This window comes from Diadema antillarum, unplaced genomic scaffold, assembly GCF_040938485.1.
Source record: "Diadema antillarum isolate AM-2024a unplaced genomic scaffold, OU_Dant_1.0 scf00000076, whole genome shotgun sequence".
Taxonomy (NCBI): Eukaryota; Metazoa; Echinodermata; class Echinoidea; order Diadematoida; family Diadematidae; genus Diadema; species Diadema antillarum.
Window position 1 is genome coordinate 972,949 of NW_027270965.1, and position 12,390 is coordinate 985,338.

Here is a 12,390-nt window from a genome sequence, read left to right on the forward strand (position 1 = left end):
TGACAGTATGTACTATCCACTCCTTGGGGAGAATTCCAGCCAGCGTTCTGTTCTCCTCGTGGAATTGTTTTTTACATTGTATGTTAATGTGCACGGGCTAACCGCAAGTGAAAAGGAATCGCAAAAATGCAAAAGCCTTTCAAGTTCGAGATTCATTTCTACCTTCGTGGTGTAAGTTTCACCTTAGGAACTGTTCTCAGCAAATCCTTCTGTAAGGCCTTTTCTTTATCGAAACTTGATAAACACTTGTCAGACTAATATAACAATTAAAAAAATCGCAAAGAAAAAGAAACAGACGAGACATGATAAAACTTTTGATAGTAAATGATCTCCTTTTGTCTTATATCCAATTTCCTGAATTTGTCTCGTATACAAGCATTGATATTATAGTAACTTTCAAATTTCCCCTTTGTTTTATGATTATGATACATGTTACACACGAAAAATCATTCGAATTTGATAGTCCTTAATTGTAAATAACTGTAAAAGTGATAGATTTTAGTTAGATTTCTAACGTATAGGCTGCTCTTTCTCTCTCCCTATATCTTTCTTCCTTAAAAAAAAAAGTGTGTGTGTGTGTTTGTGTGATATGTGAGATGTGTGTTGGGGGTATATACTGGATGGAATGTGCAGCCTATATGGTCTCTGTCCTTTCTTTATGGGTGTCGTAATGGTGTATACGTAGGTCTGCTATATTATAAACATCTTTCTATATGATTTGCAATTTATGGTAATTCTGGGCTGAACCGTTTGTTTCATGTAGGTCCACAGTTTCATATAAACCTTCTATGCGGCTTCATCAGCTAGACTGGTATTCAGATAAATCAGTAGTGGCCTTGTAATTTTGCAAATCTCGAGAGTGGTTATTGACAAGGGGAAACAATTACATGCATACTTCGTGATTATTAGCAAATATCATATTGAAGTCATAATGCAATTATTTGCGATGCAGTACAGCCCACACAGGCACCAGTCTTGTGAAATCAAACGAAAAGATTAGACAATTACGTCAGATACAACACTGTATACCTTCACATAAAAAAAAAGAATCGCTATGAAAATATAAATCTCACCAAGAGTGCAATACCTGTGAGATAATATTTTTGCTCTCTGACAGAGAAAAAAAAAGGCTGAAGGAAGTAACCTCTTATTCCGTGTCTAGTCGTCAGACCCAGAAAAATATAAAGGACGGAAATTTCCACGGGTGCGGAATCTCCGTACAATAGATAGGCCTACAGCATTTTAATAGTATCTTTTAGGTCTGATTCCTGATTCTGATTCTCACATGGTAATGTAAATGATTCTTTATGAACGCCCACTTTATGTCGAACAAACATATATATTTATTTGACATATAGTGGGTGCCCGTCTATTCATCCCCACCCCTTCTTCGGTTAAATCGATCTCTATAGACTTAGTACGTACTATAATAGACGACACCCACGCAGAACAAAAGGTGATAACCACAATTTAGCCATTTATACATTTTTCCTGAATATTTGTTTCTATTCCTCGTGTTTATAAAAAAAAAAACACGCTCCTTTCAAAGTGTGCACAAGATCGCTAATTTTCAATTTTGAAATTGCAAATGCTTTCAAACCTACCCCCCCCCCCCGACTTGGTTACTGAGTTCCCTCTCCAGTTTATCATTTTATCCCAAATAATATCGAAATTTATCCCCCAACCCCCCCCCCCCCCCAAAAAAAAAAAAAAAAACCAACAACAACAACATCAACAACATCTGCGTATGGACATATTCAAACATAATCTTACATAAAAACGGCTTTCACTGTGCAGCTTAAAACTTGCCTTCACATACATCAGGGGTTATTGCCTATAGTTATTAAAACGAGCTTTTTTGACAGAGGCCATATAGAAAATGAGGAAACAACTACCATGAATAGTCCTGCAGTATATAATACAATGCGATTGATAGCGAATTGTATATTGCGTTCAAGCATGCAGGCTGGTACTGTGCAACTATGCATCAGATCCTATCAGGACTGTTTCATGCGCCTACTTTTTGAAACCAAACGATAATATACACAACTGGGGTCTTATACAACACTGTACCTTCAGATCAAAATACCAAGATTAACGTGAAAAGATAAATCTTACCATTAGACTGACTGTTGGATATCTTAAGTTGTTTTCTCCCTGAAGTAACGAGGAAGTAATCTCTTACTCCGTCAGCGCAGCCGCAGAAGACACTGGTGGACATCGGTGGAGAATCCCCGTACATTAAATACATTCAACATTTACAACTACAGTATATTCTTATCGGTCTCACACGGACATGTAAATGGTATCACTTCAACCATTAAAAAAATCACCCTTCCTCCACCATGAAAATACAAATATTCAGTATGTGCCTAGTTTTCACCTTTTACATATTCTACTCTTTATCGCCTCACTCCTAAAATTGGCAGCAATCTAGATGCTCAACTCCTTGATCTCTATAGTATTAGGTATCTGGATTATTATTGTCCAATAATTCACGCTGTACAAACACAAAAAAAGACAAAAAGTGAACCCGCTGCACCGCCATCTACTGGCATACTCTTTGAGGCCTGGCAGGCATTTTCCAGCAGATACATGTACTGTAACCAAGATCACGTGATGTCGTGAGCTTCTTACAAATGTATGAGCGATGTGCATGGTGAGATATGGCGGCGCGGTGGCTTCAAAGTGATTGGCCTATCAGATATTTCCTACAGAGACCAGTGGCTCAAGTCCGATGAGAGGTCTCTCCCATGCAGTGATCTCTGTGTAACTTCAAATGATTGTCACATAGGGATCAGTGGGTCTCTGTCGACGGCGTATATTAGTATTACACTCTATTGTCACTTTGTATGTGCTAGTGCCACGACTCGCCATGCTCGCAACGCACTCCTTGCGCACGTGGGGATGGGGGGGGGGGAGCTAGGAGTGTCCCACAATTGGTTACATAGGCCTCCAATGAGTGGTTACATACTAGTAGACCTAGGCTTACTCACTACATCAGGGGCGTAGACAGGAGGGAGGATTTGGGAATATATCCCTCCTCCCGGTCACAGGGTGGGGAGGATGACATGTATACCTTCATCCCCCTCCCCCCTCCAGGGTCGGCGTCATTAATTAACACATGTTTACAACGGAAATGGGATAAATGCATACGATAAATCTTCCTATTGTTGTTATTATTACTATTATTACTCCTACTCTAATTACAAAACAACAAAAAAAAATCACTTTTTGAAAGTCATCTCCTGTATACTTTATCATCAAATATCAAACTTTTGTACGAAGCTTTAACCAAACCTACAGATCCCTGCCAATGTGGAAACATAATTATCATAAAATGGAGAAAAAAAGAAATCGGGGAAGACAGTGAGTGGAACCTACACCAAAAAACCCAGTACCTGGGGACAAATACCATTGCAAAATTATGGTGATTCCAAATAGCAAATTCTATTAACATTCGAGGTACTAATACACACCATACAAAAACGTTACATCTGAAAGATTTATATGTTGGCCTACAAAAAAAAAAAACAGAAAATATGTTTGCTCGAAAAAGGTAGCATTGGTCAACCGAGTCAATCTTGAGGTTTTCATATTTTCTGAAAGAACTATCCTTCTTCTACATTACGCCTTAATTTGGGATCATAACATTGATGAAAAAGTGTGTTTTCAGCAGTTTTTCTAGAACCCTTCTTTGGGGGAGAGTAGAATGATCAAGTATGTTTTAGAGGCCTCTTTTCCTTTCTTGAAATCCCTTGCACACTCTTCAGTTTTTAGTCTAATAATTTTTGAAAGGATATTGCTACTGCTTTGAAAGTTGGCATTAATCATAAACAGAATGTGTGGATAGAACATGCTGAATTTCAGCTTAATCTGATAATCCCTTAATTGTTGTTGCTCCAGTGGTTTATACATCATGTGTTTCGTGCCTTTCATTGGGCAGCTCGCACGACTTGATGAAAATTAAGCGCTTGAACAGACTCTGTACTTCAGAACCTCTTTTCTCGGTTCACACTTCAGAGTGTGTGTTCTCTTTCCAGTATTTAGATAGGTTAGGGGAGTCCATCTGAATTGAGTTATACATCATTCTATAGCTTAGAGTCTGCTCTTTCAGAATCGGCTCTTAACTAATAGAAATCCATGTCTGGCGACTTTTTGTTGGTTTTGTGATACAAATGGACACAAACGGACCCAAGCACACACACACACACACACAAACACACACACACACACACACACACACAAACACACACACACACATATATATATATATATATATATATATATATATATATATATATATATATTATATCTGGAAAACAATGCACACTTTGAAAATAAACCAAAAATATACAAACAGATTAAAAATACTGATTTATTAGGAAACAAATCTTGTTTAACGTTTATCATTCGAAAAGACAACAACTTAAAAATAAAATAAATATGATATATATCAAAAAATAATCCAAAGATGTTCAGTTTAGATAAAGCATTTTAGATTAATATAAACTAGTATATATATTTACATATATATGTAAACAGGTACTTTGGAACTGATTGCTTGTAACAAAATGTATACTTTTTTCTAATCCGTTTTTACAGTATTGCGTCTAATTCTCTGCATGCGTATAGTATGTTTTCTTTTTTTTTTGCGTGAAAATAACCTGTGTGTGCTGCATGTCGTGTTGTTTTATCATCATGTTTTTGTGGTACACATGGTTTAATGAACAGTGTTCGTGCCATAAAATTGTGTTATTTGTGATAAACACTATGAAATTATATGAATGAAGTTTTCGGGCATTTCGCGCAACCAGAAACTAGCGCGAAAATAAAAGCACGCGAATATTTTTGCTTGCCATGTGTTCCACTAGTTGATTCCGGGGAATTAAAAACACGCGAGACTCTCTTTACCCGGCAAGAATTATCCAATTTTTACACAGTATTGCAAGAAGAATAAAAACAAAATAACATGACATTCGATAATTCTTAACCGATACAAGGTAACTTCAGTTTTTCAATATGTAGGTCTACAGAGATTTAACTGAAATGAATTGAATCCTAAGACTATATGAAAGGTAAATGACAATATATTATGAAACAATATTTGGTACTTTCTTATTAACTTTTAATTGTTACCATTATCTAGTCATCTGCAGCATGTGCATTGTAGACATTGCACTGAAAATATACTATCTGTTGATATGCCTATTCATTTTTTGAAATTTTTTCCCAAAGAAGTCCAAAAATATGTAATGTATCTTATGCACTGATTAGTGAGAACGTGATGTATATAATAGACATTATGCAATCAGTTTCAGCTTACATTGTATAAGAAATTTACTTATTCATCCCTTTTAATCCTTATTTCCACATTCTTACACAAGCGCGACCGAAGTAAATCTTACAGCATAATCATGTAATACAATATGGTTTGTCCATGAAACAGTATACTACTGTGGTGACAATGTAAATCTAATGTTCTATATGTTTTCTGTGTTACAGATGTATACCAAAGCAGACTGACAAACAAACGATTCTTGAGTAAAAGTTCAGTGTAGCAATTCAAAAAACGAAAACATTTTATCTTATATTTGACTTGAAACGCTCTAACGACGGAATCAAGGATTCAAGATAATGCGGAGATCTTAAAGGAACCATTTACGAAGAAACAATATAATTACGGGGCAATTGGTGTTATACAGCTGTTCAGGAATGCCACGAAATAAATGGCGGAACACGGTGCATTTTCTGCATGGGAATGAATGAAACAATACAAGCGTCACGATGACGCCCTGCCTAATTTTGTCCACATAAGACGAAAGCTAATCATAATAAAATGATGACACAAATTTTGCATATTTGGGGTAACTTTGCATTGTCGTTTAGCACACAAAACATTATAGCCGGAAAATCGAGCCTGTTGCTGATATTTACGAATGTAATGCAATAGTTGTTTTTTATCATTTCTTTCTAGAGTCGCATATCAAGTAAAATACACTTTAAGCATGTTAGATGGGATAAAGTATCGTAATATACATGTTATGAAAGGGAAATACATTGCCCAAGATCCGCCGAGTTCAACGTTTCTTCACAGCTTTTCCATTATGATTTATTGTGAGTATTTCAGTCTATTGAATACAAACTAAAAGCACTTCGATAATTCCTGTAAATATAGCATTAAGAACTATAACTACATATTCGTAATAATTACATATATGATGTGTAAATGTGTGTATGTTGACAATATAGGAGAAAATCTTACACGCAAATACGTCGATAAGTATCAATTTAATACGCTAAAAACTACAAAAATAATTTTATAATGTGGTTTTCCATACCATCATAGCAAAATAAATGAAGAGATGTACACTGACACTGACATCACCAAGGGATTGCTTTCGTACGGAATATAATCTGTTAATATAGGAAACGGTATTACTTCTGACTTTATCAATCGACAGTGATTGTTATCTTATAATATAAATGTATAAAATTTCCCTGAAATAAAAAAGGCCTAATAATAGCCTTAACAGCACCTTTGAAGGACCTCACAAAGGCAACCTTGCATAATTTCAGTACAGGCCTAAGAGAGGTACACTTATCGATGATAAGAAAAGAGAAATTAGGAATTCCATCATTACGTCACGGCGTTTATAGGACAGTTTTTTCAAACATACATGTATCATTCCCGAATATTCGATGTACAAAAGTGAAGCCTATAATTTCTCGCTCCTGCTATGCAGGAGAGACAAAAAGTATAGATTTGATAGTCATAAACTTCTGTTTAAAATCTAAACGATAATCGTTTATGAAATGTCAGTAATGTGGTGCCAACAAATAATGACGACCCCCCCCCCAAAAAAAAAAAAAATACAGAGAGAAGCATTTGATATCAGAAAAAAAAATAATTGGGGTTTACATTTAACATGATGTAGGTCCATTTTATGGTTTGTTTGTTTATTTGTTTGTTTGTTTGTTTGTTTGTTTGTTTGTTTGTTTTTTGAAGGAAATTGATAAAGAAATAGTGATGGTAGAGCAGTTATACAAGGAAATAACATGGTGGCAGCCTTTGACTTTCAAGATGGAACAATGGGAGCGGTATCGTAAGAAGGTATAGGGATCCGTGTAAGAAATGAATAGCACACACAAACATACCCTAAGAAATCAAGCTTTTTGTGTATGAGGACAAAACAAGCGAGCGCAGTATCACCAACAGGGGGTAGCATTACCAAAACACTGGGGTTGAGTTTTGAAGAAAATCCAATAGTAAATGTGGATAGTAGAACAATATAACATGGTGGTGACCATTGCCCCTATAAAAGCGGAACATTGGAAGTAAAATCACCAAAAATTATAGGGGTTCAGATTTGTCAAGGTTAACATCTTTTAAAAATTTGATCAAAAATCCTCGCTGAAACGTGGCTTTTGAGCGCACTCAATCACATCCTCAAAAATTAAGATTTTGTGTCTAAAGATGGAACAAGCGAAGGTGCTAACACTAAAAGTTAAAGGCGACTAGATTTGTCATTTCATTTCGTTTCAGTTATTTTCCATTTCCAACAAAAATTATACACAATAATGAGCACAACATAATTTTATGACCACAGTGCTTTCTCAAATATTTACATCAGCTGGCCAATTTTTACATAAGATACTTTGATCAAAATCAAATAGAATTAATCTAGTTTGTATCTAATAATAGATGATTTAGCAGGCTGTTAGAAATGGAGGGGACTGGTTTACAGCCTAGCTGGTATAATTGCAATCCCCTCAGAAAAAAAAAATACATGTATATTATAAACCTCCATACCAACTTTGAATAACATTCGTCAAAAAAGTGGCCAGTGTCGCGCCCACAAGCGTGACGCAATGGCGGCGGCGGCGAAGCATTGCTAAATGCAAACCATTTCCTGGTGGTGTACCCTGCAGTTATCTCCCCTCCCCGAAAATGTTTGGGGGACTCGGGGGCAAACATATCATTTAACCCTCCTCCTACATTATTCCCGAGTTGTGTAAAATTCCTTTCTCTTTTGACAGAAAATAGTCCAAATATTTCACCAAAAGTGTACACCGGATCGTAGACTTATTAGTTTTGAGATTGACAAAATTCCGAATACTTCAAGAGTGTGCATCAAAAATCTTATCTGTCACCTCAATTGAAACAATTCAAAACTTCCCCCATGTAATAGGGGGAAGCCCCTTCTAATTAACACTTCCCTTGTTCGGTTCCCTCCATAGATTTACCCTTTTTTGATTGACAGTTTCCTGCATATTCCATCCAAAATGCGAGTGCGACATATTTTCATTCAATTCTAAAAATGCAAAAGCAAGGAGCTGGAGAATACCCCATCCCACACCCCACCCTCCACCTCCATAGACATAGTTTCATTTATTCAAGCGTATATGGCACTTAGTGCACAGTGATGACGCACACGTGCAAAAGGAGCTGCGATTTCGTGATAAGTCATTCACGGAACCTGAATAGGGACCTACAGTCTTCTAACTTTTTTGATGGACAAAAAAAAAGTCATTCCAAATGTTCATCACAAGTGTGCATCAGATCGCTGAATTTCAGGTCTGAAACCGAAAGATCTCCCTTGTGTGGAAGGAAGGACACTACACTCTCCCTGCCCTACTCGATCGCTCCGCTCTCTAGTACATATTCCACCCCCCCCCCCCCCGTCATGAATATGGAGCGACGCCCCTGTATGACGCTAACAATTCAAACACAAACGTACACGCAGTAAACTTACACAGCTACAGAAGTGTAATCTTCGCAACACTTTAATGTGCATGCATGTGCATGAGTGGTTCACTCGATTACACCAAAACGATCAATCACGTGATTCCTGACACTCTTCAAGGAGGTCAAAGATAGATTGTGACGGTCTGTTGTAGATATTGAAATAAGTACCAAAACACACAATAAGCTTGCCTGGTGCTAGCACGTCAAATGAGGGGGGAAAGCCTACCGAATCCCAATGCCATTCTGAAATGCGACGTGATGCTGGATCGCCAATGCGTAAAACCTCACTCAAAACCCACACTTGACGCTCCGAATCCATAGACAGGATGTACACGCGGTCTGTTGATATATCAACTGCAATGCTCTGAACATTGGGTTCAGGAATGTGAGTTTTACTCTTGATGACCCCACATTGATCCAATGTACAGACAATTTTACCTTGGCTGCCTAGTTTAGTGAGCACAATCACGTCTCCCGTTGACATGGTCTTCAAGGCTCTAATGGGCATGTCATCTGCCAGACTGATAGTTTGCAGACATTTCCCACCCTTCGGGCAGTACACAAAAATGGAAGACCCACCATTATGTGCAGCTAAAATCATTCCATCTTTGTTGACTGTGACTTTTAGAGGTTTCTTGGACTTGGTGTCAATCGTTCTCGCATAATTCCAGAGATGATCGTACACAGTGAGTTTACCATCAGTGGTTCCGAAGACATGTCCTCCATCAGACAGGGCATTGTAGCAGACGGGTTTGATTCCTCGTAAATATCGTAACTTAGTACAACCTGTAATCTCATGTGCCTTCTTATCAAGACGCACAATGGATACGTAGTTAAGGTGTTTAGTAACTACATCACTGCTACTGATGCAACCCAGGAGAATCATGGAAGAACTCCCTGTGTACACATCCGTTACTTTAACCAATTTCTCTTCCAATCCTTCCACTGCACCAAAAAGTCCACTTCCCCTCTTGAACTTGATTTTATCAATCTCCCCTTTGACCATGTCCAGTTTCTCTTGGCTAAGCTCAACAGCGAGATACTCATTTATCTCTCGGGTAACGTCATGGAAGTCACTCATTAGATTCTCTTGCTTGATGATGAGGTTTTCGGCATCCATGCGCGCAGCCCTAATGCTTGCAGATAACTCTTCGAGTCCGGGCACGAGCTTTGTCTTCGAACCTTCAAGTACCCGTTTCACACACTCTACTTGCTCCTCAAGTGAACCCTGCTTGTCCCGAATTTTATGAAGTTTCTTTTCCGCTTTATCTCTGGCGCCCTTCAGCCTCTCGTTTCTCTCTTCGTTTAACTTCTTGATCTTCTCATCGTACTCTGCATTGATGCTCTCTTCAGTCTTTTCTCTATCATCAACAATCTTCTTTTTCTCTTCTTCAGCTGCACTGGACACCTGTTCCCTGATCATCGTTAAACGACGGACATAATGTTGTATCTCTACATCGTATTGTTTGAGGTCGTTGCTTCTATCTTTAGCAAGATTGATGAGCTTCGCTAGTTCTTTTTCCCTCTCTTTTCGTACTTCGTTAATATCATCTCTTTTGCAGTCTGTGTGATTCCATGTTAGGGCACACACCTGACAAATGGGATAGTCATGAGTAACGCAGAAAAGTTCTGCAGTTTTATCAGTGTGCTTCTGACAAGTCCATTTAACTTTGTCTGCCAATCCCTTGATGGAGTCTTTGAGTTTAATGGCACATTCATCGCACAGATTCATCTGGATCTCCAGGCGATAGTAAGCTTGGCCATACTTCACGTCAGATCTGGCAGTCATCACACTTAGGAGTGTTTGGTGGAGTCAATCCAGAGGCCATGATGACGATGTGACGCGCATAAACTCCATCAGGAATTGATCCACCTATACAGCCATATCAATAGAGAATGCGTGCGAAAATTAGTTCATTCAATCCATTATATACTCGCTTTAATACACTGCAATTTTGTATTACATTAATTATCACTCATTTGTTTTAGGGAACTTCTTGCTTTGGTATCACTTTCAATTTTAAACGTAGAGGCAGATCTTCTGTGAAATGAACAGTTTCCAGGACGCAAAATCCTCTTAACTTCGAGACTTACTCTGTCTTTTTGTAATGTATTCCCTGCTGAAAAGAACACAGTGTCCCACAGTGTGAGAAACACAGTGTGAACACAATGTGAACAGTGTGAAATTTCTTCACACTGTTATATTCCTTCACATTGTTAAATTCGACCGTTTAAACAGTGTGAACACACAGTGAATCATCAATCCACAGTGTGAAACAGAACATTATGAACACTCTGTGAAAACCAAACCACAGTAAGAAATCATCTCCACACTGTAAAATTTAAGCGTTTTAACATAGTCGACTCTGTGACCACACTGTGAACACACTGTGGGACACTGTGTCCTTTCCAGTAAGGATGAATTGGTGGTTGTCACCAAATGTTCCCATTTTTCAGTGAAAATGGGAGATACACTGGTTTTCAGGTTAGACTATTTTTCTTTTATATTCTGTATCAAGAAACATCAATGTAATTTCGAAGAAAAAAGACCTGACATAATAGGGCCTATACGACTTTTGAAAATATGCGATCTCCTTCACCCATAGCTATCTAAAGCCGGGTGCCCACTGTGCGAACTAAGCCTGCGTGCTGGTGCGAGCTGTATGGGGCGCCAAGTGTCGCGTGGCCAATTTTGTTATGAAATTAGTCATTTCATAACGAAATGTCATCATTTCGGTACAAAATGATCATTTCGTTACGAAATGACAACATCTCGAAATGAAATGATTATTTTGTAACGAAATAGGTCATGCGACACTTGGCGTCCCATACAGCTCGCACCAGCTCGCAATATCAGGTCGCACAATGGGCATTCAGCTTAATTTTCTATTATTGAATCATACATTGAAGATAATCGGGCACATTCAGGTGGAAATCAAAGCTTATTCAATATGTGTTGATATGCTATTAAATTTCCAATGAATTCATTGTGAATAACTTTCTGTACACGTGGTTTACACTGTTACGAATATTCCGGGTTTGCTGGCGTGTGTGTGTGTGTGTGGGTGTGTGTGTGGGGTCAGTGTGTTTAGGGAAAGAGCGAAAGGTGGGAAAGAAAAGCAGGCAACATCTCTATTATAGACAATGTCTTGCCACATGCTGAGTTGAAGTGATGAACCATTCATTTCCCAAGATATTGTAGCTGCAGCTAGCCAGACTCGCCTTCAGATACATCAGGTTACTGCCTATCTTATACCCCGTCTTAACAGGCCACAAAACGTAGGGTAGCCTCGGGGTAGCCTCGGGTGAAGATTCTTCCCCTAGGAAGATTGTGCCTGGTAAGACGCAACACAGTGGACAGGCTCGGGGTAGCCGCAGGGTAGCCTCGGGGTAGCCTCGGGTGAAGAATCTTCCCCTGTGTCTGTTAAGACGCAACACAGTGGACAGCCTCGGGGTAGCCGCGGGGTAGCCGCGGGGTAGCCTCGGGCGAAACCTTACCCTTCGATCGACAAGGGTAGACGCGGGGTAGCCTCGGGCGATCCGTCGGAGGCTACCCCGCGATGGTGTCGGTTAAGACGCTCGCGGGGTGAATCTTCCCCCGAGGCGTCAGGTGACATGTGCTAAGTCAGGTGACCAGCACT